The sequence below is a fragment of the Microtus pennsylvanicus genome, chromosome 8 (genome assembly GCF_037038515.1).
Source record: "Microtus pennsylvanicus isolate mMicPen1 chromosome 8, mMicPen1.hap1, whole genome shotgun sequence".
Lineage (NCBI taxonomy): Eukaryota > Metazoa > Chordata > Mammalia > Rodentia > Cricetidae > Microtus > Microtus pennsylvanicus.
This window is the reverse complement of record NC_134586.1, coordinates 12438717-12464849: the sequence shown is the minus strand read 5'-3', so window position 1 is coordinate 12464849 and position 26133 is coordinate 12438717. Positions and strand designations below refer to the sequence as shown.

General features: G+C 44.0%; 1 protein-coding gene across 1 annotated transcript in view; it reads right to left on the bottom strand.

Annotated features, from left to right (window-relative positions):
- The window catches only part of Eps8 (EGFR pathway substrate 8, signaling adaptor), a 182314-nt gene that overhangs the window by 123775 nt on the left and 32406 nt on the right, over positions 1-26133 (bottom strand). Inside the window, exon 2 of the mRNA XM_075982460.1 lies at positions 1601-1674. The gene's annotated coding sequence lies outside the window, so the exon portion shown is untranslated. The remainder of the gene's footprint in view (positions 1-1600; positions 1675-26133) is intronic.

The following is a 26133-nucleotide window of genomic DNA, read 5'->3' as shown; positions in this document are numbered from 1 at the left end:
CTCACACTTCACACTTGCCCTCTCCTGCCCTCCTCACACCGCTTCACACTTGCCCTTTTCTTCTGCTCACCTCACACCGCTTCACACTTGCCATCTTCTGCTCCACACACGCACTCAGCGGTGAGCATTAGACACCCCATCTCACTACTAGCCCAGGGGTAGTAGAATAAAACAACACTAAGATTTTCATGTTGAAAAAGATTCTCTGCATATAATTGCTGACTCTCATTGGATCCGCTGTGCAATTCGCAATGTTAATACCTCCCCCTCTCAGTTTTCCCAATGCATAGTATCAGTTTATTCTCACAGATTATCAAGGTAAGTGGGGAGAATGACCATATCCCTCCTGTGTTAAAAACAGATGCACTGAGACAAAGATGCCAGCATCCCTCAGTGACAGCGGCAAGGAGCATCTGAGGCAGCCAGGCAGGTACTAATGAGGAGCTGTGGACCCTCAGCCTGCAGCGCTCATCAGCATCCACATACCAGCGTCCCGTAGATATGTGGAATGTGCTCTTTAGCGCATGAAAATAACAAAGCAGTCTAAGGACTCGTCTGTGACACAGAAAAGGAAGGGGTGGGAGAACCCAAGAATCAGACGGCAGGGAAGTATCCCACAAAGAGACACCTCTGGACAGGACAGGACCACTACACACATGAACTCACAGCACCTATGGTTACCTGCATGAGACCCATACACAATCAGCCCAGTCTATAGTTCAGCATAGAGGGAACAGGAGCACAAAGGCCCCAACTGAGCTGTTGGTAGTTCATGCCTACTGGTGACTCACTTTTCCTTGGGGCTGTGACTACCAATAAGCTGTCTACGCCCACTGCTTGGCCTCACCCCTACACAGACAGGTAGCAACAACTGGACTCAGTGAGTTATATTTTATTTTAATAAAGAAAGAAAGGACATGAAGCTGAGCGTGAGATGTTCTGAGAAAGATCAGGGAAGAGTAAGGAGTAGATACGATCAGGATCCACTACATATATGTATGAACTTTTCAAAGAAGAAAATAAGTTTGGGCCCATCAACATCAACATTTCCTCACAGATGGGGGTGAAGGAGGGGGCCTCACTGCCTCTGGAGGGACGATGAGGAAAAGATATCACTTTCCTCAGTGGTGTAGTTGCTGGTAAGTTCCCCGTGCTCCAGTAAATAATCCCCCACCCATGCTCATAGAGGTGGTGACACATGGCATACATGAAAATAAGAGGGGACTGGTGTGAAAAGGGGTTTTAGTGGGAGAGGCAGAGGGGATGAGAGAGGCTTACAGGGGTATGAAGATAACTGAATAGATACACGAACAAAGCCACCAGTGATTTTAAAGCAAATACAAAGAAATAGCAAGTGGCTTTTAGGTTTGAGGCAGGGTCTCATGAGTGTGCCCAACTTTCTATGTGGCCAAAGATAACCTTGAACTTGTGATCCTTTGACCTTTATCTCTGTATTGATGGGATAACAGGCATGCACCACCACACCTAGTTTCTGCGGTGTTGGCGATGGAGTCCAGGGCTTGGCATACGCTAAGTAAGCACTCTACCCACCGAGCTACATTTTCAGAAAATATAACAATTATTCCATAAACAGACTCACATCAAGATGAAAAGAATTTCCAATTCTTGTGCTTCTCCTTCAACCCAGGAAGCGCTGTATCACATATAGGTGACCTGCATATGAAAATAAATGACAATGATAAAATAATCACTTTGAAAGATAGTATGCAAATAATAATTGCTTTTGCATGAAAAGTGCTTAATTCTCTTCTACTATGAGGAAAAAAAAGCATGAAGGGTGAGGTACCAGGGTTAGCTCATCACCCCAGAATCCTCTCTGATTTGATCCTTACTGGATCTGAGATGTTCCATATGAACTGAGATTTAAAGGGGGATGTGAATGCACATCTAACCCTAAATGCAGCAGGTAGTTTATTTGCATATTTCAGTGTTTCCTAGCATTCTATCAACTGAAAAGAGGCCTATTTACATATGTCCCACATACAACCACACAGGTGTGCTCAACCCAAGGCCTTTAGACAAACATAGCAACAAAATTATCTAAATTACAGATCACTGTTTGAAAATTTCATGCTATTTTGTTGTAATTTATATTATAAAACATATTTTAAAGAGCTGGGAAAACAGCTCAGTTGGTAAAATGCTTGCCATACAAGCATGAAAAACTGAGTTTGATCCCCAGCACCCATGTAAAAGCTGGATACAGTGACACACGCTGTGGACTCAGTGAAAGAGATGGAGAGAAAGGTCCTTGGGTTTTGCTAACCACCAGTCTCCCCGATTCAGTGAGCTCCAGGTTTGGGAACTCTGTATTTAAACACAAGGTAAAAAGCATTCAAGAAAGACACTTGACATACGTGCATCCAAAACTATTTATCATCTTGAAGTTCTCATATTTCAAAAACCCTATCTTAATTTGTATGGCTTGCTACCTAGAAAATCTACCTGTTTGTAAATCTAAAAATCATATTACTAGATGAACCTGAAAATGAGACATTACTATAGTTAATAGGAACTCAGCTCGATGAATAGAATCAGCAATGCAGTATAAACAATTTTATAGTAAAGACTCTCCAAAAATAGCTCACAGCTCAATAACAAATACGGCCAAACAAAGACATAAATTTTAATACTTCTTGGTCCTATAATAGAGTATGAGCAAGAGGCTGCCTGAGGTTTATCTCTCAATGGGGTTAACAGCTACTAATAGTCAATGTCTACAAACCTCAACTCAAGGTTGCAGATGGCAGCATTAAGCAGGCTGGAACATCTGAATCAAGCAAGGCACCTGACACTGGGCATGGCACTGTGTGGGTTCAGCCCCACATTCTTACTATGCATGACTTCCATCGTGCCCACAACAGCCCTGGGCAGGAGGCTCTTTTGATGTGGGAGTCTCCACTGTGTGCTATGATTACCATTAATGAATAAAGAAAATGCTTTGGGCCTATAGCAAGGCAGAACTTAGGTAGGCAGGGAAACCTAGGCTGAATGCTGGGAGAAAGAAGGGTGGAGTCAAAGAGAAGCCATGGAGCTGCTGCCAGAGTCAGACATGCCAAAACTTTGCTGATAAACCACTGCCACGTGGTAATACACAGATTAATGGAGATGGGTTAAATTAATATGTAAAAGCCATTAAAAAGCTAGAGCTAATGGACCAAGCAGTGATTTAGATAATACAGTTTCTGTGTGATTATTTCAGTTCTGGGCGGCTGGGATGAACAAGCGGCCCCCTTACTATACTCTTTAATTAACCGGATGTGGCCAAGGACTAAATGAGGCATGCAAACATTAAGTCACGTGTCTAAAGTGGCCATGGTCACCACAGAACTAAACTGTGAAGGCAGGACAGTCTGTCTTCAGAACTCATGCTTCCACAGTTGGTTCTGGGGCTAACTAAGTAGGTGACAGTGTCTCTGTATTTACAGAAGCTGTGCTCCTCACCACACGTCGAGTGGACTGGTAAGCTATTATCAACCCGATTTCATGCCCCTTCAGAACCAACGCTTTTCCAGGGCCCTATCAGTTATCAATACACCCTTACAAAGAATTTCACTCTACGACTTTACTCTGTGAGTGCTTCTCATAAATACATCAGGTTCCACATACCTCCTACCACAAAAAACTCAGAAATGAAAAGTCAAGCATGTATCCAATTCTCCTTCTTATAAGTTGCATATTACTGAAACAAATGATAAATAATAATAAGGTTTTCTATGAAAATATGTCAGGTTTAAAAAAATGAGTTAACTTGGCAATGGTTATATCAAAATTGGCAACCCCTAATGCCTGAGTATTTAAGCAGAAGAGTAGACAGCATCTTACAGAGGAAAACAACCACACAAGATTTTCTCTCTGGGAAAGGAGGCATCCACTGTGCAGGTATTGTACTTACAATCCGATGCAAGACATGGAGGGAAAGAAGCAAGATGAAGAGGAAGAAAGAGGTGAACAGAAACAAAGAGGAAGGAAAAAGAACCCAAATTTGCTTTCAATTCTAGATCTTCTCTCTCTCTCTCCCTCTCTCTCTCTCTCTCTCTCTCTCTCTCTCTCTCTCTCTCTCTCTCCACACACACACACACACACACACACACACACACACTTTACCCAGGACAGAGGGGCATGTTAAACTAGTAAAGGGGTGACTGGAATCACTGAGTATTAGGAAATTCCACAGCGCAATGAAGCAGCTTCATCAAATGGACCGTGGAAAAAATAGAGGGGAGGGAAAGCAAAGAGACATTTCCAATTCATATGACCCAGAAGGCTGCGTCAGGATGGTGGCTCGAAGTCTATGCCAAAAAGACTACTACGAAACTACTAACACGCTGTTCAGTAACTAATACCTAGGAATCTTAGGGCTGTGGTAATGAAACTAGAGTCAAATCACAAAGCATTTACAAAAAAAAATTAATATTGTTGAAATTGGTTTGACTTCATAAAGGAAAACATAAATGAAATGATAGCACATGGCTGTAACTCCAGCACTTGGAAAGACTTGAGAAAGGACTGTGAGGTCAGGGCCAACCTGGGCTACGTGGTGAGACCTTGACTCAAACACAAACATCAACCACCTGAAGCAGGTCAGGAACAAAGCAAAAAGTGTCAAGGATTAGCAACCTTTAGAAGCTATGCTTACACTGGGTTCATTCTATTATTCCAATATATATATATATATATGAATTATTCTATGATATAGACTTTTAAAAAACAAGGAAATATACATCAAAAACTGGTACCTCACATAATAAAATAGAAACATTAAAAATAAGTTAAAAATTAACCACATGTTCCCAGAAGGTAAAATACTTGCTTTCACTAAATAATAACAGTAACCAACTCTTCAGCTAGAAGGTATTTCTTGAAATAGCTCACTTGATGTGCTGCATTTGGCCTGCAGTAACAGCTGATGTCTCATTATGGGTACATCAAAAACAGCAATTTCACTGCCAAGTAAATGCTGTTTGAAACCAACAGAAAATTGCCAGGCTCTAAGGGTTTGGCTTTGTTGGTGGTTGATATTTTTAAAGGATTTGTTTTTTATTATTTCTTCATATGTATGCATGTGTATCTATGTGAGAGTATGTGTACATATGAACGCAGGTGCCTGAAAAGCCAGAAGAGGGTGCTAGAGCCCCTGAAGTTGGATGGTTGTGAGCTACACAACATGGCTGCTGGAAACCACACTTGGATCATCTGCCAATTCAGCAAGTGCTCCTAACCACCAAGTCACACACACCCCCGACCCCTGTGGGTGCCATTCACCTCCAAATATTTTAGTCACCTTTTACTGGCACAGAATACCTACAGGAGGACACAAGATGAACTAAGTGGTAAGTAATGATTTACATTCTTCACGATTCCATGATGCTTTTGCCATTTAAATTACTATAAACCCATCTGAGATGATGAGCTAGAATTGTGCATAAAAAGGTGAAAAGAACAAAAATTTTGAAGGTTTTACCCCTTATGAGCTTTTTACTATCTCAAGCAAGTTCTACATCTTTCACCTGCAAGTGTAGAAAAATTTTCTTTTATTCAGTGTGGTGAGTCAGCTTTCAGTGTGATGAGTCAGCATTTAATTTGATGAGTCAGCATTCAATATGGTGACTCAGCATTCAATGTGATGAGTCAGCATTCAATTTAATGAGTCGGCATTCAATATGGTGACTCAGCATTCAATGTGGTAAGTCAATATGCAATGTGGCGAGTCAGCATTCAATGTGGTGACTTAGCATTTAATGTGGTGACTCAGCATGCAATGTGGTGACTCAGAATTCAGGAGACAACAGTAGAATCCTCACCATCTTGTGTGCAATCATGCTTAAATATGGAACACTATATACATGACAGATCTCAAATATTTTAATATTTTATATAAGCAGCATTATTCTCAACACCTAACATTAAATATTTAATAGCAAAATTTCAAATTATCAGCATCTAGTCATGTTCTAATAGTTAAATTAATTCTTATGCTAGCTCAATTAGACTCAGTTCTAAAAATGCCAGCAATATTCCCCATGATTATAAATGAACATCAAGAAATGCATTTGAAGCCCATTTACATATTGCAGCCTGGAGTAGGCCTTATGTAACCAACAAGGTTTTGTCTGTAATCTAAATTGTAGTCTATGCATAAATGTCACTAGAAAAATTTAAATATAGACTTCTTTGATGGCTGATGTGACTGTCACGCTCACACACCTAGAAAGAGGGAGCTTCAACTGAGAAACTGTCTCCATTAGAGCAGCCTTTGGGGGTGTCTTTGGGGTGCTATCCTCATTGTTAATTTATGTAGCAGGGCCTGTCCACTCTGGTGGTCCCGACCCACATACAAAAGTTATTTAAGTAGAAGGAAGCAGGGGTGGGGGTGGAGGAGGGGAGAAGACAGGGCAGACAAGAGAAAGAACTTCCCAGCAAGCAGCTTTTCTCCATGGTTCCTGCCCCGACTCCCTTCAGTGATGGACTGGAATGAGACATCTAAGTCAAATAAAGCCTTTCCTGCCCCAGTTACTTTTGGTCAATGTCACAGCAACCGCAAAGCAAACTAGGATGGTTTCTTCCAGTAGATCTACCCAAAGTTACACACCTACAACACCTAAAGAACACCTAACAAACTTAGATTAAAACATACCTAAACAGTTAACTGTACTCAGAGACCAGCCTCCTGTTATTAGAAAGTCCCCACCTTCAGAAATAAAGTGGTAGCAAAGAACAGCTTTCTTTGAGTGACAGGACTTCCATCATGTTGAAGCAAACAGCATTTGTTTGCAGTTCTGTCTCACTGTCAGATACAAGAGCCAAAAGGAGAGAACAAGACAGACAAGTTTCTTGTGACAGCAGTTCCTGCAGAAAGCCTGGTAGCAGGGAGTGTTCAATAAATGCCTGGGGTGAGCACACCCCACTTCCAGCACCTGTGGATCAAATCTGCAGTGGGTTAGATATGGTCTGGTTTTGTCTCCCAAATGCTCACAGACAGGAGGCTTGGTGGTTCAGCTTTAAGAGTTTTGTGAATGGTAAGTGGGTCAAGTGGGGGGGCAGATCATTGCCCTCAGAAGAGATTAATGCTGGTCTCACAAGGGAGCTAGCTCATCGTCTGTCTGCTGAAGCTCTCAGTTCCCTGTCTTGTCATATGATTGCTGTCACAAACACTCCCATCATGTAACATGTCCACAAGTCCCTCACCAGGGGCTGAATCAAGAGGCTGCCCCTCCTTGGATTTTTAGCCTCTAAAACCATGAACTAGATCAGCCTCTTTCTTTGCAAAGTATCCAACCCCAGGTATTTATTACAGCATCAGAAGGTAGAGTCGCACTAGAAACTCATGAGGCGGTGCATAATTAAATATTACCTGTGGAAACTTACCCACCAATCTGGGATTAGAATCTCAGGAGACTTTCACTTGAGTTTTGCTTCTATCCCTCACTCACAGAGGCCACATTTTCTTCCGCTCTTTCCTACCAGAACAGACTATGTCTCTGCAGCCAAACCGTTCCAATCCTAGAACCTTCAATATGCAGGAACTTATGCTTATTTCCCCCTTTAAAATATTTTAATTAATTCATACATGCATACAATTGATGTATTTTGATATTTTTCACTCCTAATTCCCCCCAAAAATCCTTAGACATACTCCCACCCCCTCCCAACTTCATGTATTTTTTTTTTAGTGACCCACCAAGTCCAATATGTGTTGTCCATATCATGGGTGTGAAGCCATTCACTTACCAGGGGCCACACCCTCTATAAAAAACTGACTCCCCTTTGCAGAGAAGTCATCAGTTGTCACTGCTCTCTGGCTGGCGTAGAGGCTCATGAGCCCCTCCAATCCCACTATCTAACTTAGTTTCCCGGCTTTACCTGGACATATCCCATATAGGCAACTAGAGCTGAACTGCTAAGTCTTCTCCCCAGGATTTTACACACGTGATACATCAGGCACATATCTATGTTGAAGCATGCTATCTTCACAGTAGCCCAGTCACTAGGGAGTACACATTACTCTCATGTTCTAGTGAAGAGCTGAGGTCTAAGGAGGTTCTAAAACCTGCCCAAGGTCAGTCCCAAAGTCCTCGAGCAGGATTGGCACGAGAGCGGAGTTCGCATTCTCCATCTGTCTCCTGAACGGGACGTTGTTAGTTTAGGCATCAACTTTACTGCATTAAGGGATACCTAGTGAGCTGGTGGGGCATCGTTTCTGGAGGTCTGATGAGAGGGGTTCATCTACCCTACTGTGGACAGTCACCATCCAGGCGACTGGAGGTGTAACTGGAACACTGAGCGGGCAGAAGAGTGAATTCCTCCTCTCTTCCGGATCAAGGATATACATCTTTTCTTGCCTTTGGATGTCAGAGCTCCGTGTACACTGAGACATAGTTCTTCCGTCCCAGGCTCAGGAGCCTGCCTTAGTCTTCCCCAGTACTGAAGCTCTGTATTGTCTGTCAGAGCTACTGATTTCCCTGGTTCCCTAACATGAAGACAGCCCGTGGTGGGCTGTCACAGCCTGTGGTCTTGGGAGACAAATCCCCTCATCTGTCTGTAGCTCCATAGCCTCTCTTACTTCCTTCTCTCTGGAGACCCTTGACTAATGCAGCAGGATACCAGTAAACAAAGCTTGTCACAAAAACCTCGAAAGGTCCCTTGAGGTCACTTCAGTTGTGTTAATGAGTTTTTAAAAAGCAACATTAGTGTCCTTGTGGGAGCCAACACTGTTCCTTCTCTGACACACAGAAAACACTAGGCAGCAGGGGTTAGTCTCAGGTGGCTGCTAAGTAGACGATGTTCAAAGGAAGAAACCCTTTGACTAAAGACTAGAAAAATTCAAATTAGTAGATTGCCATCTCATTGTATAAAGGTCCAGTATTGACTAAAATCTATATAAGGCTTAGAAACTGTAGATCATGGGGCTGGAGAAATGGCTTGACGGTTAAGAGCTCTTGCTGTTCTTCTAGAGGGCCTGAGTTTGGTTCACAACACCCATGTCAGGTGTCTTAGAGCAGCCTGGAACTTGGTGGGATTCGCGACTCTCTTGCGGCCTTTGCAGGTATCTACACTCATATGCATGTACCTGCGCAAAGACACGTAATTAAAAAGAAAAATAAATCCTGAAAAATAAAAAGAACCCTGTAGATTACGTGCAAGCACACACACTAAATTACCTGACAGAAAGAAGGTTCTGTGGTACAAAGGGGCCCTAGGACCTAGATGCCAGATGGAAGTCTGCCTATAGCCAGGTGAAACGGCACAAGATCAAGAAGGAACCGGTCTTTCCCAGGTTCTATTGTTCTGTTGATCACTGCCTTACTTTAGGAAACCACTTATTAGCACTCTGAGCTCAGTTCCCATGTACATAAAAGAGAGGAGTCATCCTCTTAGCTGGAGAATAGAGAAGTACAGTAACACACCATGGTGTCTACAACCAGCTGGGGCATATCTACAGCACAGGTGAAAGGGAACAGTTAAAGTATATTCAGAGGCCGCCATGTTCTGGAGGAACGCCAATCAAGGAAGGTAACAGTGAAGAGGGCTCTCAGAGTCAGCAGCACAACTGGACTCTCTTCCACGGCAGACGTCTCTTGGGAAGGAAGAGTTGAGAAAACTGGGCATCAGTGTGACCTGCACAGACAGGTGCGAGGCCCCGTCTGTGCTCAGGGACATGGCACCCGCTTTCGGGAGGGTGGGAGCTTCACCATGTTGGAGTCTACCTTCACATTTTCGGTATCTACCTTTGACCTTGCTTTCTGTGCCTGTCACAACAGCACAAAGATTAGAACCTGGGCTCACATGCAGCCCCACTTCTGGCCTCCTCCGCATCAGGGTCTGTGACTGGGAAGCAGGGAGAAGAGCTGGGTTCTGGTATCACAGTTCTTTAGTTTGGTGTGTTGGTTACTTTTCTCACTGCCCTGACAAAAGAGCAGCTAAAGAAAGAAGGGTTTGTTTTGGCTCAAGGCTTGAAAATGTTTTCCGTCAGGACCAACAGCTCGCCAATAAACACACAGAGACTTAATATATATTAATTATACTTAGCCTTGTTAAGAGCTACCTCTTACAACTTATTAACCATATTTCTTATCTGCACTCTGCAACATGGCGCTCGGTACCTTTTTTCAGCACAGCATTTTCAACTGGCTTCTCTCCTCATCTCCCAGAGACCCCTTCGACTCCGCCCTTCTTCCCAGCATCCTCTCAATTTGGCTCTTCCACCTAAACTCTTTCTGCCTAGCTACTGGCCAGTCTGCTCTTTGTTAATCCGATCAGAAGGTGCCTTGGCAAAGACAATCTTCACAGTGGACAGAAAGGTTATTCCATAATACATGGTAGGGAAGGCATGGTGGCAGGAGGAGGATGTGATGGCCATGCTTCTTGTGACATCAGGAAGCAGGAGGAACGCTGGTGCTCCACATGGGACAATGGTCTGTACCCTGTCACTTGTATTTTAAATAAATGTTGATTGGCCAGTAGCTAGGCAGGAAGTATAAGCGGGGTGACCAGGCAGGAAGTAGAGGTGGGACAATGAGAATTCTAGGAAGAGGAAAGATTCAGTCTGCAGTCATCACCCAGACACAGAGCAAGCAAGATGTGACTGCCTCGCCAAAAATGGTTCCAAGCCACGTGGCTAACACAGACAGGAATTATGGGGTAACATAAGTTATAAGAGTTAATAAGAAGCCTGAGATACTAGGCCAACCAGTTTATAATTAATGTGTGTTTCTTTGAGACTGAACGACTACAGGACTGGATGGGACAGAAACCTCTGTCAACAAATGGTGCCCAATGTGTGGACAACTGCATCCACAGAAAACCTGAGAGAGCTTGGGAAGTAATTCTAGACACAAAATAACAGTGTTAAGCATGGCTTCTTGGTAGCAGCAATTTCTCAGATTTGCTTTCTTTGCTAGAGACAAGCTCAACCCATTTAAGAGGGGTTTCCTGACTCAGCTTCAGCTACAAAACCTTGCAGCTCTTTTAAGAGGTCCTGCCAGGAAACACTAAAATGGTATTAATGAAAAGCTGACTGCATGGTGGCAGGGACCTTGAAACACTATAGAGTTGTGGCAATAAACATGGCCCTGGCCAGTACCTCTGCCATGAGGCTAGGCTCTCAGAAAAAGCTAAGGATGGGCTGGATCCAGCTGTCAAAGCTGCGGCTTTAATCATAGCCATATAGCTTAGCAAATTAAAGACTCATGTGGTCAGAAAAAGAGAGAGAGATAGTAAAGACAGATTCAAATACGAAGAAAACATGTAAATGGTTTACTGTGTGTTTAAAAATATGTGTAGGCTTGGAAGAAAAAAAAGGATAAAGTCCTTAAAATTAAAAAAAAAAAGAGAGAGTAGTTGGGTGTGGTGGCACACACTTTTAATCCAAACACTTGGAAGGCAGAGGCAGAGGGATCTCTGTGAGTTCAAGATGTGATGGTACACACCTTTAATCCCAACACTTGTGAGGCAGAGACAGGGATCTCTTTGAGTTCAAGGACAACCTGGTATATAGAGTGAATTCTAGGACAGCCAAAGACACACAGAGAAACCCTGTCTCAAAAAGCCAAAAATTAAAAATAAAAATAAAAGAAATAGAGATTAAAATAAAGCCATGTAAAAATGAAAAATACACAGAGAGTCTAGATACTGTATGTTATTGTGTTGTCTTTAAATTGTCTGGTGACTGAGGAAGGAGCAAAACTGCTAAAAGACATTTTATTATAAATGCTGCTGGATTAATCCAATATATGTATGTATATATACATATATATATTGAAAATGCTTTGACTTTAAAGTTTAAGTCAAAAGGTATGTTACTTTGGAGAATAGGTTTTGCTTTTGTTTCCACAGGAAATGAGAGACTGTGGATTCATTCTGCATTAAGAAAAATCAGATTTGACCAAGGAAGACCCCTTGAGAAATCTCCAATAGGAGTAATGGTCCAGATGTCTGAGTTCTACATCCAGAACAGTTCAAAGACTGCTGCCTGAGATGATCAAGACTCACAGGATACTCCAGTCAGGGCTTGATCATAAGTCTAAATTCTCTTTAGGTCCCCATAAGAGTATCAGTGCCCCCAATCAGCAGGAAGTAGCCTGGAAAACTATGGCCACATTCCCCCAAAAAATGGATTATGGATGTTTGCCTTTGTTTAAAATGTTGATTGCAACTTGTTGTGAACAATGGTCAGAAGAAAAGCTAAACAAAGAAGATTAGATTCATAATTCTTGGTGGTAAATATTGTTTCATGTATATGTGAAGACTGGAGGAATGTCTCAGTGGGTAAAGTACCTGCTGCACAGGCCCCAGAATCCACATGACACTTGTCCAGATCTGCAGAACTGAGTAGCATCAGAAGGAGGACCCCCAGAATTCTCTGAGCAGCTAGCAGAAAAATGGCCAGCTCTGGTTCAGTGAGAGGCCCTGTCCATGAAGAAACTAATTAACTGGAGAGTAATAGAGGAAGCCACACAGTGCTGCCCCCTGGCTTCCATGAAGAGCAGCACACACACGCACACACACACACACACACACACACATGCACATGCACACGCACGCATACGCACACAAAAGATCTTTTGTAATCTAAAAGCCGAGCCATCTATTTTTAAAGAGTATAAACAGAGGAAAGGCTACCTGCCTCAAAGAACTGACTTTAGAGGACTTTAAAGACCTCTAACTGCTCACCATAGGCTGAGTTAATCATTCAACATACGCCAGTCCTTGTCTGAAAACAGACTGGAAGAGGAAGCTTGTCCGAGCATTTGTGCAGACACTCCCCAGAACACAGCCATAAAAGGCATCAATATTGACCATCTCACTCGAGCGTGGAACTCCAAGCCTGGAAACCCCCATCTTCACTGCAAATAGCCAAGACCGACTTATGAGGAGAACAGAGAACCAGATGGCTGGAACACTAAGTGTTAGACACTCTGGGGGTGGGGGATCTCTGAGCTCAGAACTTTGTAACTGGGTATCCTCCAAAGAAGACCCTTTAACAACCCCCCCCCCAAAAGGCTGTTTAGCAATCAGTGCTAACAAAATAGACTTTCGTACCCTTTCACTGGCCTAATAAGGTAACAGTGTCATCATTCCTAGCTTTAAATTTTCCATGAACCATACAGAAGACAGCCCAGGTTATCCAGCTTCTAAGAGAAACATCAGCTGCTGTTGCATCTGACTCCAGCTGCCAGGTGGAGTGCTGCCTACCTATAATCTCAGCACTGAGGAGGCAGAGGCTTGAATCACCAGGAGTTTAAGGTCAGTCTGGGCTACATAGGGAGTTCAAGGTCAGCCTTGAATGCATGAAAATAAAAAATAAAGTAAACCACATCTGAAGGAAAAAAAGGAGAAAGGAAGAGACTGAAAAGAGGGAGGACAGAGAAGGAAGGCATAGGAGGAAGGGGCAGCAGGTGAGGGCAGGGAGGAAGAAGGGAGAGGAAGGAAGGGTGGAAGAGAGAAATACAATTTTAAACAACAAATGACGAATGGCCATGACGAATGCATTGCCCAAATGAAACTGGCCAACACGACTCAACTGCATTACAGTCGTGACAAACAGTGTGCTCATGTTATACAATCTCACAAAGCCACCGTGGTGATGACTGATGGAACCGTAAATCTCATTGATATTTTTATTGGGAATATAGGGCCAGCAAAGGTCTTCCAGAGGTGAACCAGTCTATACCAGTTCCTTAACCAGGTAATGTCATTTAGTGACACATATAATAACATTTTGATGGTGGCGGTTCTCTCTCTTTCTCAGCAGCAGTCATACCAAGACACTGTAGAATTATACTGTACATGGCATGTGGTCTTACAAGGCAGTCCTCATGATCTACAAAGCCTAGAAAAGCTGCCCCATGCTGCTGCACAGGGAGTTCTGGGCTAGTCTGGGACACAGAGAGAGACTCTGTCTCAAAACAATAATAATAATAATAATTCAAGATTGGCGATGCTTTCACAATTAAATTAGCACCCAGCTTTCTAGGGTGCCCTATGCTGAGGCAAGATGAGTATCTCCCCCCTGTGTGATGGTTAGTTCTGTCAACTTGAACCAACCCAGAGTCACCTGGACAGAGTCTCAACGAGGGATTGGTTAGACAGGTTGATCAGCAGATGAGAGAGATACTGTCTTAACTGAACTGAGCTGAGAACAAGCCTCCTGTGAGTGGTACCGTTCCCTGGGCTTGAGTCCCCAACTGTGGCCCAGTAAACAAATTCGAGATGAGTATTAAGCATGCGTGCATTTAATTCTCTCTACACTTCCTTGTGGATGTAAGGTCACTAGCTGCTTGCATTCCTAAGGCTGGGACTTCCCAAGAGTGATGGATGGGGCATGACCTGAAATTATAAGTCAAATCACCCAGTTCTCCCTCAAGTTGATTTTTTGATGGGATGTTTTATCACTGCAACAGAAATGAGACTGGGACAGTCTGGAGCCCACGGTCCACAAAAATCTGGCTCCTGAGCGTCACTTGAGACAGACCCCAGGGTCATATCCATCTACGCTCGGGAGCTCCTGTATGATGGTGCTCATTCTAACAGTGGACTCAGTGACTGTTCCGAAACTTCTCCTCCGGCCTCAAAAATCCTCAAACAGCTGTGTTAACAACGGCTGCTTTCTTTACCAGTGCCTCCATCCTTTAGAGTCAGTTCACATGGAGTAAAAGTGCTGGGGGGGAGGATGTAACTTCCCACACAGAGTGACAGAGGTCACCTTGGCAAACGATGCCTAGCACAGTAGCCCTCCATGACACGCCGGCTTTTCTTCCTAGAGATATTCAATTGGTGAACACACGTGGGCCTGTTCACTCCAAAGCTTCTTTGCTCGGGTGGTTAAGCTTTAGTTTTTTAAGTGATTTGAAGTACATGGTCTCTGTACTTCTCTGAAGTACGTGGTCCATCCCAATGCTGTATGGAAGTGGTAATGAACACCGTTGGTGCGGTTATATGGAAGAACTTACTCTTCATATACAAACAAGCTCGCTCCTTACTCATTTTTAAGCATCAGAACACGCGATTTTATGAGTAGCTGGCTAACTTGAATAGGGCCAATTTTGAAATTTTGTAGGTAGTATGATATTTGTGGGGAACGGTGCCGAGAAACCCCCTCAACATGAACAAGGATGTGTTAGTTAAGAGGGTAGCTCTCCATGAACTCCGTCCCCCACAGCAGCCGGCACCAGACTAATGAATGTGTCTTCAGCCTTCATGTGGGGAGCCCTTCTTCCCACTGAAGGTGGTAGGTGAATGCAGAGACTCGGGGCTGCAGAGAGCACCGAGAATGACCAGCAGGTGAGTGCCCCACCCTAAACAAGGCTGTGATTTGAATGAAAATGGCCCCTACAGGCTCATCTTTGAATGCTTGGTCCCCAGTTGGTAGAACAGTTTGGGAAGGGTTGGAGGAGGTGTGGCCTTGTTGGAGGAGGTGCGGTGTGCCTGGGTGCAGGCTTTGAAGACTCAAAAGCCTAGCACCTTTCCCAGTGTCTCTCTGTGTCTCATGGTTGTGTCTCAAGATAAAAGCTCTCAGCTCCTGGTCCAGCAACATGCCTGCTAGCTCACCTCCATGTTCCCAGCCATGATGGTCTAACTCTAACCTCCTTAAACCATAAGTTCCAAATGAAATGCTTCCTATTATAAGTTGCCTTGGTTATAGTGTGTTATTACAGCAATAGAAAAAGTAACTAAGACAGAGACAAATATACCACCCCCACTAACGCTCAGAAAACATTATAAAGGGGGGGTGGGAATTATGAAAGGGCTGAGAGTTATGGAGAAAGATTGCAAAATGCCATGTTCTGGGCAAGCCATTGTGACCACAAATCCACTGCTACTGCAGAAGCATGCACTCTGTATAAGAATGGCTTATCAACAGTGAGGCAAGCATCGAGGAAGGGCTTGGGGCCCTATGGAGCTATTCCTGTTGATTGACTCAGGGAGTCACAGACTTCAGTAATATACCCACTGGTGACCCTACCAGGCTCTAATGGATAATCCTCAATCCAACGGTCACACAGATGTCCCTAGTTAAATGAAATGGTCATAAACCAAAATAATAAAAATAAAGAAATAAAAGAACCATGAGTGGAAACGGACAACAGGGTTTGGGAAGAGTGTGATGAAACTGTAGAGGAATGTGGACCAATCTTTGTATGCTGTAAATATGTGTTATTCTCATTGGTTAATAAAAAAAAAAAAAAGCTGATTGGCCAATGGCCAGGCAGGGTTTCTGGGGCAGAGAGAACGCGAGGGAGAAGAAGGGCAGTGTATGAGGAGACACCCTGAGACACAGAGCGAGCAGGACGGAGAGTATGCGGATGAGGTAAAGGAGCCTGGTGTAGCACACAGAGCAACAGAAATGGGTTCGTTTAAGGTAGAAGAACTAGCTAAAAAACAAGCCTAAGCGATTGGCCAAGCATTTATAGTCAATGAGAAGTCTCTTTGTGGTTATCTGTAAACTGGCTGGAAGGACACGTCTGCCTCCAGTAGAGCACATGTATGAAAGTGTCCAAGAACTAAACTAATTTTTTTTATAAAAGTATAAGTGATGAAATAACCTGGGGAGATTCTGTCTCCCCTCAATACCTTCTCTTTCCCTGGAGGCAGTAGATTCACAGTAAGAAGGATCTTTGGGACAGAAGTGCCATCTAGCGATCCAGAACCTGTGGGGCCCTGATTTTCACACTGAGCGGGACAAATAGTCACATTTAAGGAAAGACTGTAGCACCTCGTACACACTGAGGAAGGAAGTGAACTTGCTGTCAAGAGGCCTGTTCCAAATTCCACCACTTAATAACCCATAGTTAATGTCAAGACTCATCACCTCCTGGCCTAGGAGTCCTTATCAATCATATGTGGGTCACTGGAATAAGCTCACTGTGGAACAATAATGAAAGTCTTTTGAAAACTGCAAAATGCTATACAAACAGACATTTGGATATTATGTAAGCCATAGTCACAAGCCTAATGTTCACCAATTCTAACAAATTTTTCTATTATCAAACTAACCTACCCCGTGGGGAAATTGGAGAAGCTTAGAGTAGAAAAAAAAAGAATTCTTTTTATGATGCCCATTTTTCTAAGTCTCAGTTTCCACATCTTGCTTTGCTTTAAGTAAGACATGCAAAATTCTGCACAATTACTTGAGGCAGTTAAGTGTCTGAACACCTTTTCACAGAGCTCCCCAGGGAGAGAGGTTCCGCCGCTCCCTTGGTATTTTATTAGGGATCTGAACATCCTGGGCAGGAGAGAAGTAGGCAGGCAAGTTTTTGATATTACCCCTATTTGATACAAAGAAAATGAACTACCCACAGTTGGTTGAAAACACCAGCCGCCCTGATTCTATTTTGCAACATGATTTATAGCGGGTAAAGGCATGCCGCACAACAGACTCTATTTTTTCTCTTGCAAATTTCCTCCTTGAGAAGGGATAAATGCCCAATGCCCAGAAGGGGAAATAGGAAAAATCTGACTTTCCAGTTTTCATGATTGAATGCTAACGCCGACACCTGCTAACCAAAGCTCTCCGATGCTTTCTTCTATGACACAGAAAACATCAGCTTTCTGCTGGGTGTATTTGCTACCGTTCTGTCAAGTGCCTGATGAAAGTGAGCGTTGAGGGAATTCTAACCCACACCAGAAAGGGAACAGAACTGTTCTCAAGCTCCACACCAGGTTCTTTGGAAGAGATGGATTGCGGGTATCGCCATTGTTTATGAGACATAGGATTGCATGTCTGCTTGTGATTATACCCAAGGCTGCCACTGAAAAGCAACACAAGAAATACGTGGTTAAAACAGCATCGTTTCGAGCCGGAGAGATGGCTCCCGTGACAAGGTGTTTGCTGTGACAACATGAGGGCCTAAAGTCCTGATCTCTAACCCCTTCCACTCCCCACCCCACCCCTGTAAATAGTTTACCATGATGGTAGTAGCCACCTGTAATCTCAGGCAGAGGGGGTGGATCCCACAGTCAGCCAGTCTAGCCAAGTGGTAACCACCAGGTTCAATGAGCGCTTCCATCTCAAAGGATAACATGGAGAACCATAGAAGAAATCCTACATTGACTGCTGGTCTCCACACATGCACATATGGATGAACACCCACACAACACCTCGCCCCTCCCATACACACACACACACACACACACGCACACACACACGCACACACGATTGAATCTGCATGGAGTTCTCCTTACAAATGAGAATTTTTTAAAAAAAACTATATCTTTATTTTGACCCATTTTTTTTAATTTTAAAGCCATTTTGATTTCTTTTTATTGATTTCATTGAGCTCTCCTTTTTTCTCTGCTCCCCTCCCTGCTTCTCCCCTCCCTCTTCAGCCCTCTCCATGGGACCCAGGCTCCCAATTTACTCAGGAGATCTTGTCTTTTACTCCCTCCCATGTGGATTAGATCCATGCATGTCTTGGTGGCGCATTATTTTAATACACCATGCTACTACCGTCATTTCTGCCAGTGGTAGTTCATTGACAGGTCACACATCAAAATTCTCTCCTGCTTATTGTTGTTTGGACTGTGAAATGTCCCCAGTTGCCACATATGTTCAAATAAAGTCCCTAGCTGATGGCACTGTCTGGAAGAGTTGTGGAACCTTTAGAAGGTGGAGTCTCACTGGAGGAAGTAGATCCTGGGGGTGGGTCTTTCCTGTCTGCTCTCTGCTTCCTAATTATATAAGCAATGTGACCAGATACCCCCACCTCCTGCCGCCACCCTAAGTACCATTCCCATGATAGACTGCACTCTTCGAGCCATACAAGAGGCATAAGCCCTTCCCTACTTAAGTTGTTTGTGTGAATTTTGGTCAAAGCAATGAAAGAACTAGTCAATCGAGTTACCATCACTATCCAGATGGTGACAAGGAGCAGAAAGGACACCTCCAGACTCACCTCTGAAACGCTGAGCCCAGCACCTGGCACGCATAGCCAGCACTATGCCAGTATACATTTGGAGAATGAATAAATCCCATAACTTTTCTAGTGCCTAAGTTCACTTCTAAACAGAAAACAACCTCCCTAAAAGAAGAAACCGCATCTCTCCCTTATTGCTCTTCCCTTTGCTTCTGGGAATGGAGCCGTGCCCGCAGCGGGGACTCAGTAAATGTTTGATGATGACAGTAATGGTAGCAGCAAGGAGAAAAATGAACCTGACCGAGACAGCATACATCAAAATGAACACAAAATTAAGTGAGCAACTTTATATCTGGAGACTGCGAACCATCAGTCTCCTTTATTTCTTGCTTTCCAACGCTGCCTAGGGGTCAGCTGGGTTTGCGCAAAGTCTAGCAGGCTGTGCTGTTCCTCTAGGAATCGGGAATCTAGTACTATTGGGCATTTGCATTTCAGAAACCTCAAGCCTCCTGTCTTTTGCCCCTTGGGTCCAAGGCGTCAGATACTGATCTCCTTCTGATTCTTCCTGCTGGGGGACACCTGCTTCCAACCTGCTGGGCTCTTGGATAAAGATAGAAAGACAGCAACAAGCCATGACTGACGATGATCTCCCACCCTGCAGGGTACCCACCTGCCACTTTAGCTAGTGTCTAGTGTATGCTTGGCATGGCCCTGCCCTCACCTCATTCCAAGTCCGGTCTTAGCTCATAGCTGGCAGAAGCACTATTCTTGATTAGCAAGCCTAGCTTTACACTCTGCCCTCATGGCAAACAGATCACACACATGCACACACACATACCCCAAAACAATTTCTGTTTTCATATGAAACTTCTCATTATAGTCTGGGAGGAAGGGACTCCATAAGAAGTCCAAATAGTTGACGACGATAAACCTAAAAATGAAATTACTTCACATATGTCCATCAAGACACACTCTCCCCCTTGATTCGATCATGGGTTGTGTTGAACGTGCCTTTTACTTCCCTGGGATATTGATCTATGGAAAGCAAACATTCTTAAGGTCTACGGCAGACCTACTTGGCTGGACACGGCAGTACAAGCCTGTATTCCCAGTATTTGGGAGGCGGGGCAGCCATATCAGAAGTTCCAAGCCAGTCTTGATTATATAGCCAGTGTAAGGCCAGCCTAAGAGCCTATCTTAATTAATTAATAATTAATAAAGAAAGATAAGTCAACTGAACCAGGCTACACTGCAGAGGTCCAGGACACACAGGTGAATATGCCACCTAGAAAACCTTGCTCAGTTCTGCATTCAGAAGCTTCAGCTGCAATTAACCCCTAAACAGCCAAGCATGGAATCTGGGGATATATTTCATCTCTTGTACTTAGAGAACAGGGTACTTATAACCACAACTTCTACTCAAATGGTATTGACTAGAGCATCGCTGTGTGTCAACATGCCAGCTATCCACTTAAGCAATTTTTAAAGACATATTTCAGAGTCATATCCACCAATTTACATCCTGGACTTTACTCAAAAAACCATGCCTTACATAAAAAAGATGACTTTTAAAAAATATATCAAAATTATGTTCTTTCTGGATCCTTCAGCTTTAATGGGTGCTCACTCTAAGAACAGAACTTTGATTACAACAGACAGGAAGAGGAGAAAAGATCCAAAGGTCACAGTCAATCCTGGGATGGCAAGGAATAAACCTGACCTCAGCACTCAAGACTCTGCATGCCAATCTCAGCACCCCCAGCATCTCTTCCTTCATCCAGCCGAACATATGTGGAGTTACATCAGTGAGCGTGTTGAGCATTTCAGTCACAGCCAAGTGCCCCCGGTCAGGCCCATCAGTGCAGGGTGCCCCCTCATTCTCATGCAGCAAAGGATTGGCTAAATGCAGACACAGCTCCAGACACGAGCCACAAAGCCACAGTCCATGGTGGGGCGGCATTTCTCATGGATGAAAACATGTGCTGCGTTGCCGGGCGGTGGTGGCGCACACCTTTAATCCCAGCACTTGGGAGGCAGAGGCAGGCGGATCTCTGTGAGTTCGAGACCAGCCTGGTCTACAAGAGCTAGTTCCAGGACAGGCTCCAAAACCACAGAGAAACCCTGTCTCGAAAAACCAAAATAAATAAATAAATAAACAAACAAATAAATAAATAAAAATGTGCTGAGTTAGTTGCTTTCCTTATTAGTGGCAACAAACACCTCACAAGAAGCGACTTGAGATGAGAAGGTTTTCTCTCCACTTACAGTTCGAGGTGGCACAGTCCATCACTGCTGGAGTCAAGGCAGCAGAAGCAGGTGGTGGCTGGTGACCTTGCACTCATAGTCAGGAAGTAAAAAAAGATAAATGCTGCTGGCTGCTCAGCTTGTCTGTCTCCTCGTGACTCGGGCTTGGACCCCAGTTTTACCTTTGGAGAGGTCATCCCTGCGCAGTTAAACTTACTAAAACCATGCCTACAGACAGCGCCAGAGGTGTTTCCATGGTAACTTTAAATGCCATCAGTTGACAATGAAGATCAACCTCACTCAAAGCAATCTTTTTTATGCTTTATCCATGTTCTTTTTCTCTCCCCTTCAGTATTAGCCTATCAAATTCTACTTAAATGAGAGTTCAGGCGATACAGAGATGCAAACTGGATGCTTGTTGAAGACACTGAGACTCAAGCGGGGCTGCCATCTGAACTGCCAGGTGGGGAAGGAGGTAGGGATAGCAAGTTTAGGAGAATTGAAGGCACTGAGGATGTCTGGGGCAGGTTTCCAAAGCCAAGACCCAGAGTCAAGAGAGGGAAGGAAGTGACTGCCTGGGTCTACAGTTCGAGATTCCATCAAATAAACCAGACAGAAACCTAGTACCAGATCAAGACACATGGCTAATAACCAATCAGCAACAATCCTGGTAAATATCAAGGCAGAAGTTCCGGAGGCCAGAGAAGGCTCAGTAGTTAAGGGCACTGGCTTTTCTTGCAGAAGACCCAGATCTGAGTTCCAGCAGCTCACATATGTCTATACCTGCAGGCCAAGGTAAGTATATATGCTTTTCTGGCATCTTAGGGCACTCACTGCATGTATGTGGTATACAGATAAACACACGGACAAAACACCCATACACATAATTTTTTTTTCAAAATAGAAGCTTCATATTGGACTCTAATATCCCCTCACAGGTAGAGTGAGCCCCATAACCTGAGACTTTAAATAAGAGCTAAATATTCCCAGCAGTGAATAACAAACAACTGAGGGTCTGGTGTCGGAACATTTCTGAGGTTTCAGATTACCTGAGAAGAGAAAAAGAAAGTTCCACATCACAGCTGTTGGGCGTGGTTCTCCCACTCATGATCAGGAGCTAAAGGGCATGGGTATGAGAAGTCTGATGACCCCAGTGGTCAGTTTTAACAGTGGTGATGACCCCAGTGCTCACAATCTTAACAGTGGTGATGACCCCAGTGGTCACAGTCTTAGCAATGATGACCCCCGTGGTCACAGCCTTAGCAGTGGTGACCCCAGTGGTCACAGTCTTAGAAGTGGTGATGACCCCCGCGGTCACAGTCTTAGCAGTGGTGATGTTAATAATGACAACAATAACAGAAGGAAAGTCAATCGGTTGATTATAACCATTCATAGAAATCATGTTTTTCCCTCCCGTTCTTGTTTCTTTTGATTATTTGGCACTGAAAGACTTAAAATACTTTAGAATCTGGATCTCCTTTCTTTGTGAAAAGAGCCTAGGGGAAGATTCGGCAGGAGCCAGTACCTTCCTAAGCACACCAGCGACAAGAGCTGTGTCTGTCACCTGGGCTGCACTCTGGGAGAAGGGGCATATGGAGGGTAAACCATCATTCATAGACAGCACAGAGCCTTAGAGAACTCCTGCTCCAGCAGGACCTTCAGCCTGAGGAAAATCTGAGTACATCTAAGACACCGATGCAAGCCAGGACCACAGCCCAGGCAGCCGCTGGAAGCCATGTGTCAGCCCCAAGCTGCCTACATATTTAGCTTCATTTCAAAAAGTCATGTGCCTGAAAATATTACCAAGAAAGCTGGTGGGCTTTTTTCCAATATTACTCTGTAATTTTACAAAAAAAAGGCAAAAAATAAATTTTAAAATGGAGTTGTAAGAATGTTATTCATATCGTACTCACAGAAAGCCAAGCTTACTGTTGGGATGCAAGGTGCACCCAAGGAAAGCCCGTGGAATGATCTTGGCTCTCCTTTGGGGGACTGCTCCTTGATGCAAGGTTCACCCAAAGGAACCCTGTGGGATGATCTTGGATCTCCTTTGGGGCATTGCTCCTTGATGCTTTTCCATGTGCATCTGACTATGATGAGACTAGAAATCAAACTAAAGCAACTGTAGATAACATTAGTGAAATTCAGAGAAAGCACAGACAATCTATGTGTAATAATGACAAACCAAGCACAAAAGTCCAAGAATTATGAGGGTCAGGGGATCTATTTACCTAGCATGCCCCGTCACCTGGCTATCAGGAAATAGCTAAAAGCTAACAGGCTCAATAAGGGTGTGTCTACCAATTGCAGTACCTACATACACTGCACAAAGCATAATACTGGGTCAGTCTAATTCAGACCTGTCCACCTCCTTGCATGGCATGCTCACCCAGGAAGCTCTTTGATCTTGCCGAATTGCTGGTAAATGGGTTCCATTGAATTTTACCAAGCAACTCAAAGCTTTTATAATCCAAATAAACTCACATCAGGGTACTACAGTTACAAATGTAAAGAAAGCTATGTAAATATTAAGTAACAGCAAGGGCAATTACTATTTCCATAAGCTCACTCATACTACACAACAAGAGATGGCTGGGCACTTCATCCTAGACCCAAGGAGGCTGAAGAAAGGCCAGGGCTGATGGCCCACCCACTAAGTTGCCATCTGGCCTGGGACCAAACAGAACAACATAACTTGGCATGGGAGCTGTGCACTGGGCATCCAACTGGGCATCTGGCTTATCCCAATGGACACAGTTGGAGACACAGTTTCACACCATTCTTTGGCTGTGTAAATTCTCTCTGTGTGCCAAGGGAGGATAAGGGGAAGATTCTGTCACACTAGGTGTTGGCATGACCTCAATTAAGACACTTGTCCCATTTGGGGAAAGGGAGTTTCAATGACTCATGTTCTGTAAATTCCCAAACCCAAACAGTAGGCAGATGAAGGGCAAGCTGGAGTTGACAGGACTCTTGGCAGCAGAGTGAAAAGCAAGAATGGAAATCCTGAACCTTTCCACTGCACACCATCTTAAACCTAATGTGGCTCAAGGAAGACAAGTGCACATAACACTGCCGCTCTATTTAGTAGCTGACCTGCAGATGTTCTAGACTGGCTCAGTAGTCAAAGAGGAATTAGAAGTCCACACTCACCTTTAGACACCAGGAAAACAGTGATCACATTTGCTTCCACTAATAGAGACAATTAAATAACTTTCCACAACTGGTAATTACTTCTTTTGCTGAACACCTGACTCCATGTATCCTTAGCAAACCAAGTACAAGATTTAGATGTGTCTTAGCTAGAGTTTACTATTGCTGTGAAGAGACACCATGGCCACAGCAACTCTTGTAGGGGAAACATTTAATTGTGGTGGCTCGTTTACAGTTCAGAGGTTCAGTCCATCACAGTGGGGAGCATGGCAGCATGGGGCTGGAGCTAAGAGTCCTACATCTTGACTTAGAAGCAACAGGTAGTCAACTGACTCACTGGGCAGTATCCTGAGTAAATGAAACCTCAAAGCCTGCCCCCACAATGATGCACTTCCTCTAAAAAGGCCATGCCCACCCCAACAAAGCCACACCTCCTAATAGTGTCACGCCCTGTGAGATTATGGGGGCCAATTACATTCAAACCACCACAAGATGGAAAAGAACAGGTGAAATAGCTCAGAAGGTAAAATGGCTCGCTGTTCAAGCCTGATGATCAGAGTTCAATTCCCAGGGCCCACGTAAAGGTGGAAGAAGAGAAGCAGCTCCATAAAGCGGTCCTCTGACCTCTATGTGTACACCATGTGTAGACACACAAACATACCTCCCCCATACACATACACCTTACCAGGAGCGGGGATTGAAGAGATGACTCAGCCATTAAAAGCACTGTCTGATCTTCCAGAGGACCCAGGTTCAGTTCCCAGCAAACACATCACAGCTCACAACCATTTCTAACTTCAGTTCCAGGGGATCCTCCGCCTTCTTCTGGCCTCCACAGGCATTGCATGCATATGTTGCACATACATATATGCAGGCAAACACTCAACATACATAAAGATACATATGTTTTATTTAGGATATATTTTTAAATGGAATAAGTTGTCCAGCCATAGTATAACCACCATATATGCCTATAATTACAACACAGGTGGGGGGATGGGAGGATCAGGAATTCAAGGCCATCCTCAGTTATACAGTAAAGTTTGAGACTAGCTGATGCTACATAAGAACTTGCTTTATAATAAATAAAAAGGGGAAGAAGAAAGAGGAAGGGGGAAGGAGGAAGAAGAGAAGAAAGGAAAAGAGAAAAAGAGACATCAAACAGCCACAGTATTATCATTCTCCATTCTCAAGAGTTAGAATAACAGTTTCAAGCTAGCTCAACCTGCAGGCACCAAGGGAACGCTCCCCTCCACCCCCACACTGTAAGCCCTTGGACCCACCCCCACTGTAAGCCCTTGTGGCTGCAGTTTCTGTCTGTTACCACTGGCTCTCTATAAAACACCACACCTGCCTGATGCACACACACCCTGAAACCATGTGGAAGTCTGTCAGATCTGGGTGACGAGAGGTGCTGGGAAAATACAGCCCAATTACAGCTCTGGGGAGTAGGTGTCACTGAGCCTCTTCACAGGAGCAGGTCAGAGGAATCTGCAAGACTTCCAGCCGATACATTGTTTTCAAGGTTTGAGGAAAGCAAGCCTTCCTCCTTGACATTTAAAACTAGTTATCTAGAAGCCACCTGAACAGCAGTGACAATCTTCTTCTACTGAATTCCCTGATCAAAAAAAGTGCTTAAATGGGTTTCTCCGATGTACCCAAAACCACAGTTCATTCCAAAATGTAATAACCTTGGTCTCCACTTGTCTCCTTCCCCATCAGCTAGCAGTGAAGACTTCTCTCATGCTCCCTCCCTCCTCTCCTCACTCCACCCTGTCACTGCACTCTGCAGACTGCCATCCCTCTTTACCAATCGCTTCCGCCCCAACAGATGCAAACAACACTGAAAAGAACATTGTTC